At 35.0% G+C, this 8,089-nt stretch overlaps 1 non-coding gene across 1 annotated transcript; it reads left to right on the top strand.

The window, feature by feature from the left end:
* Positions 1–4,605: 4,605 nt before the first annotated feature.
* On the top strand, positions 4,606–4,688 carry TRNAL-UAA (transfer RNA leucine (anticodon UAA)). Its single transcript has one exon. It is a non-coding gene; the product is annotated as a tRNA-Leu (tRNA).
* The last annotated feature ends 3,401 nt before the right edge of the window (positions 4,689–8,089 follow it).

Raw genomic sequence — 8,089 nt, 5'->3', positions numbered from 1 at the left:
ATTCAACTAATGAACTGGAAAATTCGATCAACTTATTCAATATCCCATTTATAAAGTGAATTATCTGCTTAATTCTTCAAAGATAATTATCTCGTGATAGACAACTAAGAACTGTGGTGAACGATTTTTTTTATTGTTTCTATATCCGATAGCGGAATGACGTAAATGATGAATTTTAGTAAAACAACAACAAAATACATTTTGCTGAAACGTAAAATAATATTGACAGACCAAATTATATTATAATTCTTGGTATATATATCAACTCAAATATGGTACATCTGCGGATTAAACGATATAGACTTTCAAGCCACTTATGGCAATTCTTAGAGTGGAATTTTCCATGGTGTGCGTGTGTGTGTTTTTCTTATAGCAAAGCCACATCGGGCTATCTGCTGAGACCACCGAGAGAAATCGAACCCTTTATTTTAGCGTGGTAAATCCGTAGACATACTGCTGTACTAGCGGGGGGCTTTTCAATACAATGGAATAGTATATTTAAATAAATACAATTTGATTTGCGTATACAGTTGTTATAAATTTGTATCGAAACTTCTTCGGAAGAAAGCATGCATAATAAAGGAATGTAAAATATTCAGGGGAAAATCAAAGTATAGAAAAGAGAACACTTAAAGTGTAGAGAGCTTTCGTATAACACCTATTATGTTAGGTATTATAATTTATCTTGGACGAATCGTATGTTGTTTATGATGACGTATTACAACTTCAAATATATATATTACATTTATTATGTATGTCTATAATAATGTGCAAATTCTCAGATGACACATCTAATTAACTAAGTGAAGTATTATAAGTTTGACACACGAATAAATTATGTTTTAAATGAGTGATTTCTTTATAAAAATGTTTACTTTTGTTTTTCGAATTTTGTGCAAAGCTACACGAGGACTATCTGCGCTAGCCATCCATACTTTAGCAGTGTAAGACTAAAAAACAGGCAGCTAGTCATCACAACCCACCGCCAACTCTTGGGTTACTCCTTTGCCAATAAATATAACAACATTATAACGCCCTCAAGGCTGAAGGACGAGAATTTTTGATGCGACAGGAATTGGAACCTGCGACCCTGAGATTACGAGTCAAGTGCTTTAATCATCTCGCTGTGTAAGGTTTATGTAAATATGAAAACTTGTATGCTTTCTACATCTGGTATAATTTTGTAACGGCCATAAGACAGAGAATCAAAGTTCATGATGTCACTACGAAAACATTACTCCCATCTTCCTGAAAACGTTTTTAGAAGAATGTCTTTGAAACACAATGAAAATCGGACTTGACGTAGATAATAATCTTATTCAAGGGGGAAACTAAGTGTTTTACACTAGACTGTTGTCTATCAGTAAGTCACATAGGAAACGGTAAACGTTATCATTTGTACTGTTGAGACAAAATTGTTCCGTTTATAAAGTTCCATTTGCGTCTTTTTCATTGGGCATGCAGAGCAGTAAGCGAAAGGGCTTACAACGCTTATAAACCTCAAAATATAGTTCATAATTAAACTTTGAAACATTTAAAAGCTCCAAAAATAAAACTATACTATTGGAAACTAATTTTATTAATTCTAAAAATACTGTGGACAACAGTCAAAAGATAGACGAGGTATAGTCTTGATAAAATGTCTGTATATTTTATAAAAATAAGATTCTTATTATTAAGATAGAATACAAACACACTTTGCACTGTCAAATCAAGAAATGCATGTTATATTATATGTCCACATATGTAATTTATATAATTAGAATGGTTCCATGAACATTATGAACGATTTATTAGAACACAAATATGAGCAATTCAGCATTTCACGTATCACAACAAAATCTTGCTGAAATATACATAATGACAAACTATATCATATTATTATAAATAGCATCTGTCAAGTTATAACAGTTCACACTGAACATTATGTTCTTGGGTGTAGACCTCCTCGAACTTTAATAATTTCCGTAAGGCCACATGGCATGCTGCAGAAGAGATTATTAATATAATACACATTGATTTTATCTCATTTTATCACTAAAATGCGCCGCAATTCAGTTAAATTAGCTGCTTTAGAGTCGTAGTTAGCAATGTTTCGACATAATTCTGCCTAACAGTTCTCAGTGTGATTAAAATTTGAATATTTTGCTGGCCATAGTAACATTCTAACGTCGAAATAATTCTTCACAATACACGCAGTATGGGCAGTAGCATTGTCATCTCAAAGTACAAAGTTATTTACAAATCTGCATATCATAGAAATATAGTCTCAGTGTGATGCCCGTCGAAGGCACCGATGAGATTTCAGGGAGGATATGAAGAACCGTTTTCCGCCAGAATGAATAGCTGACCAAACATTTTTTGCACCACTTCCTGTATGTTCTCTGTTGGAAAGACACCCTTTTCTCATATGTTCACTAAGTAATCAACAAACTTGAACTCTACCATCAGCTTTAAGAAGCTGAAAACAGAAAATATTCTGAAAATATGACATGCTACCAGTGGCATAACTGTAAGTTAGCTTGCAGTCTTGCTCAAGTAACACAGTGATGGCGGTTAGTTCTGGTTAATATTGGTTTACAGATAGTTCATCTTGAAAACAACCTCGTTAGGTCAGTATTCCTATCCATTGCTTTTCTAAATACCCTAAGCGAATGCCTTCATGCCATTTCTGTCGTTAGGTGTTGCAAGACTAATTTTCGAATTTGACGTATTAACCTGATCAGAAAACAACAACAACCAAACACCATCTTTTCGGGTAATTGTTTTGCGAAGTCTATCGGTGGACTTTCCTATAGTTCTATGACGTTTCAGGACTTTTAATATAGTACTCTGAGAATACTCTACTGTTTTGGCAATGTTCATTTGCTTTATACTATATCTGGATAGCCGGACAATTTGACGCCTTATAACTTGACGAGGCATGACACTGTTATCAAGTACAGAGAAATTGTTTGAACAAAGTTTTTATCTGTTTCGAAACAATATTATACCAAAATCACACACATTTATACAAAACAGGTGTTGTATGTGCGTTTTGACCAAAAAGTGATAAAAAGAGCTTATACAGGCCAGTATACAACTTGTCCATGTTTATCTGATCATACTATAACTTCTCTTTTACTACTCGGGCGTTAACTTAATAACTACTCCACGCATATAAGTAGTAATATAAATATCAAACAGAATGTAGACATTGTGACTAAAACTGTCGGTTTATTTTTCTGACCCGATCACGAAAACAATTTGAATTGGAATTTTGAGAACATGACATATTGCAGAGGTGTTCACGATAGCCAAAAAAACCAATGAGCTAAAAAATGAAACAAAAAACGTGATTAAAACTAGATCTTTGAAATGTATGTTTCATTTCCTCAGACGCAAAGACTGGGAAAGAGGTAATTATTACAGAGACTTTGTTTATTTATGAAGAGGTATATAGTAACATAGCTTCTAAGTCATTACTTGTTAAAACAATCGTTTCAAAGATTATTTTAAATTTGTTACTAGAAAGCTCATAAAATAATGTGTTCTTGGGAATTGGTATTCTGCTCTAAGCAATGTCATTATTACCTCCAAATCCTCCGAGAGATGATTTATACGATTAACAGAAATGTACTAGACAATCATACTGTCACAACATACCATTTAATGTGTGTATGTGCACGTAACTAATCATTTTGCATGCAAGTTGACCAGTAGAATGTTTAATACATCCTCATTTAAAAAGCGGAATACTTATTATAGGGTCTGTGGTCGATTGGTTATAAAAATTATAAATTTTGAAACTATCTCTCAAGGAAATTAATAAACTTAAAACAGGGTTTTTTTGTCTGTATAATTTATCATGACTCCTTATAGAGACATAATACTTTTCTATTGTTTCTTTTGCTTACAAACATTTTCAATGGACCACTATTCCTTCGTTTCTCGACTCATTAACTCGAAACGTATGAGGGTTGCACCTAGGACCAATACGCTCAGATACTTTTTTCATTGTCGGATTTAGTTCTTTTATTAAATTCTTATTGGGCGAAAGATGCATACTTTGGGCTCTTGTGCGGTCATGTTACCGCAGTCAAGTGGGAAACTGGCACAAATACAAGTTTTCATATGACCAACATGCTGACGTACAAAAACGTTGGATTTTTTAGTACTTCTGGGCGGGGGTCGGAGCTCACCAACGAGGATGAATTAGGGGTTTCTGGTTAGTTACTCGGCTGTTTTTGACCAGTTTACATGGGAGTAGGTAAAAAAGAACCTTTTCTAGAGGCCTCGCATTACTGACAAACAAAAATGTTGAACTTGATAATTTTTAATAATTTTAGAGGCCAAGGTGCCACAAAAAGATAATTTTAAAGTTTTAGAGAATTTCGCCGCCGTATGTCGGCAAATATAGATATAGTTTAATACGAAGATACCTTTTCCAGGTAGCATACAAAGATATAGACTATTTTGGAATTTTTCACCTAGGAAATGACAGTTTGGGGTGTTGACGATCTATCCATTATAGAAAGTTGTTATACGAATTGGAAACATTATTGTCATCACAAAAAATATATAGTTTTAACAATGATTTTTATATAAGAAGAATTGATATTCCACGCTAGGATGGCCGAGTGGTTAAGGCGCCAGACTTAAGATCTGGTCTTCGTAAGAAGGCGTGGGTTCGAACCCCACTCCTGGCATTGTAGTGATAATTTTAAAACGTTTTACGGAAAACAAATAATTATTTGCACGTGAATGTACGGGTGAAAATTGTCAAATGTTAAACAGCAAAACTCAACAGAATGAAGTAAACCATGCATTTTCTCCCCAATGGATGGGAGTGATTGAATATTATGGATGTCGGTGCAAAGATATATTTTGGCAAATTTCGAATGATATAGACAGCTTTTGATTCGCCTGTATTTTTTCTGGTGTCAGAACTGACCATGTTTGGACTGTGTAGCGGAGACATGTTGCATTCGCTCGCGGCTCGGCATGGTTAGGTGCGTTAAGGCGTTCGATTTGTAATCTGAGGGTAGCGGGTTCGAATCCTCATCGCACCAAACATGTTCGCCCTTTTAGCTGTGGGGGCGTTATAAAGTTACGGTCAATCCCACTATTCTCTGGTGAAAGAGTAGATCAATTCGGCGGTGGGAGGTGATGACTAGCTGCCTTTCCACTCGTCTTTCACTGCTAAATTAAGGATGGCTAGCTCAGATAGCCGTCGAGTACCTTTGCGCAAATGTCAAAAACAAGCGTTTGCTCGCGGACGTTGGCCTCTGTAATTTTTTTACTTTATCAATATCACTATTTCATGAATGTTTATGTATTGGGTATAATAAAATATATTTTCAACAAATAAGATCATATCACTATATATGTTCTCGAGTATTTATAAAAAAAAATTCAAATTTTGTAGGGCACGTGTAATCCATTAGTCGTTTCAAAACACTTCAGACCCGCTGCTAAGTGTTATGAGGAGTTACTAACCAGTCTGTTCGGTTTCGTTGATAACGACACTATCATGGTGTATTGTTCGTACTTGGGACAGCGAATTTTGCCGAACAACGACAAAGTTTCATGTCGACTTTCAGCGAAATTTGCATAGTACACTAAACGGGATGCCTTTTATGAGAATAATTTGGTTTCTACAGTATACAAGAACATCGTCATATCTATTCATTTATTCGGTAAAATGAACTATAAAACCACTTCCCACTTTAAATATTTCAAAATAATCAACAGGCAAAAAATTGACCATAAAGAAACTATTGAAACTACGCCACTTATTGATTTGATGCAAAGTTAATGATATTACAGTAACAGCTGCAATAAGCATGTGAACCTCACACAGTAGTGAAAAATACAACACAGAGACAAGAGCAGACGGCTCTCATCAGAGTGAAATTTCTGATGGTGTGAAAATATTTTGTAAACCATCAAGTCACGATATTCACAATAAACGTTTTACACAACATCCGTTTCAACCACTTAAAAATATTACATTCGACACACACGTGTGTATTACCGAAAAACAATTGTTGATAGAAACAATTAATAGACAGTGACTCTTTTTACAAGTGAGCAACAGAGGCTTTTCTGCACCATTTCAATCAGCGATACGAAATCGTCATTTGTGCGTGAATTCATTCACTGACTCTATATTCAGCAACAGTAACATGAACAAAATGAGAAACGCATGTTAAATTGTGAAGTACATGGGATGAAAAAAATGATAGAAACACCTTGTCCTAAGTTCGTGACATACTGAAAAATAAACGAAAACTTGAAGTCTAATATAATCGTGAACTTTTTGATAGAATTAGTGCTGTTGTCAAGGCTATTAGAAAAATTAATCTGCCATTTAGGTGGACACAGAGATGAAGCTGTTCAGATGCTGGAAGAAGATGAAGTAAATTACATTGTTTTCTTGGAATTGATAACACTTCTGAGTCACTATGAAGTGACGCTTTCGAAACATCTGAAAAAGTAATTGCTAACGCTGGAGTCACTAGAAGAGGTGCTTTAGTTACTTTTATCAGTAAAACAACAGTCAACAAGGTGCTAGTTATCATCAAGGATATAATACAAAACGTTACATGAGATGAAGTTAGACACCCCAGCCGTTTGTGTAGCTTTGTACCCAACTTTAAATAACAACAACCCTCCCATGGTCAATGTCGTAGTGAACAAGGACTGTTCGACCTAGTAAAGAGTGTTTGGAGAATTCAACAGTGATATCGACTAATGTTTCAAGAAACACCAGTTGGAAAGGGGCAGTATAATGGCTCATAGGCAAAGCCCTGTTCTGTCATGGCTACAAACGTCAACGTACGGTTGTGCAATGCACTTATACCCAATTATGTTGTGGTTGTGATAGACTTAACGAAGATATTTCTTACAGTAATATCATTATTACGTCTGTTGCAAAGGTCTGCAGATTTCTACAAGCGAGTGAATATCTGAAAAAACGGAAATCTAGAGGACGTTAAGGGCAGAGAAACTGAAAAGAATAAGGCCGACAGATGAAATACGTTGGTCAGAAATCGAAGTGCATTATCAGCTGTATTTATGATTTCTACAGATCAATGTAAAATTATGTTGAAGCATTTAAAGTCCCGAGATGCTGCCACTAAACCAAAGGCTAGAGAGCTTTCTAAAGTATGGAACAATTTTAAATGCTTACACATTCACGCCACTTTTTCCTCATATCACTCCTGTATCAGAATACCTTGAAACAAGTGGACTTGATTTTATTCAGATTTGTAGGAAAATGGAAGTTTTTGCAGTTCAACTTGGAGCACTGAGAGATGCCATGTAAAGTATTGTAACTTGAGGAAACGAATTTGTCAGACAAATGGAAGAAATTTTGTGTAAAATTAATTAGCTAGATATGTCAGATGTTGAGAAATGAGACGAAGTAAAAATGTCAGCTGAATTGCGTGTCTGAAGGAAGAAAAATAGAAAAGTTAAGTAATGATGAAACTTCACCCGCAGAATATGATAAAGCTACATCACCTATGACTACACAGGACTGATGCTTTCCACAGGTGCAAGTGATGCTTAACGTGTGCTTGTCAGTTGCTTGAGAACTACATCTAACATTCAGAAACATGTGACGACTTACGTGAATTGTCTCATTTTCCTTTGACACTTTCCACCTCTCAAGTTCACTGTGAGAGATGTTTCTTGAAGATAAATGTAATAAAAACAAGACTTAGGAGCTTGTTGAAAGCTGAGCATCTCGACATCGTCATGCGCAAGAGCAGTAAAGAGAGACATTTAGCTAATATTCCAAACAGTCCAATCATGTATATGTTCTCAAAACCATCTGGTTACTCAAACGGTTACTGGTGAATCGAATTAAGATTTTTTAGATACTGTTAATGCAAGAAAACAGTGGTCACTTACGTGTATTATTTCAGGCATGTGTTAAAGAAATCAAACATATATAAAATATACATGTATCTTCATTTTTTATGTACTCCAGATCTCTGTGAGGAACTAAACATGAGTACAGGTCATCTACACGAGTTTCGTATACCGCTAAACATGTAAATATCTTATGTGTTTACTACTTTAACTTAACAATCAGAGGTTA

Source organism: Tachypleus tridentatus, chromosome 7 (assembly GCF_004210375.1).
Source record: "Tachypleus tridentatus isolate NWPU-2018 chromosome 7, ASM421037v1, whole genome shotgun sequence".
NCBI lineage: Eukaryota > Metazoa > Arthropoda > Merostomata > Xiphosura > Limulidae > Tachypleus > Tachypleus tridentatus.
Note: the sequence above shows the minus strand (reverse complement) of the source record. Positions and strands in the feature narration are given on the sequence as shown.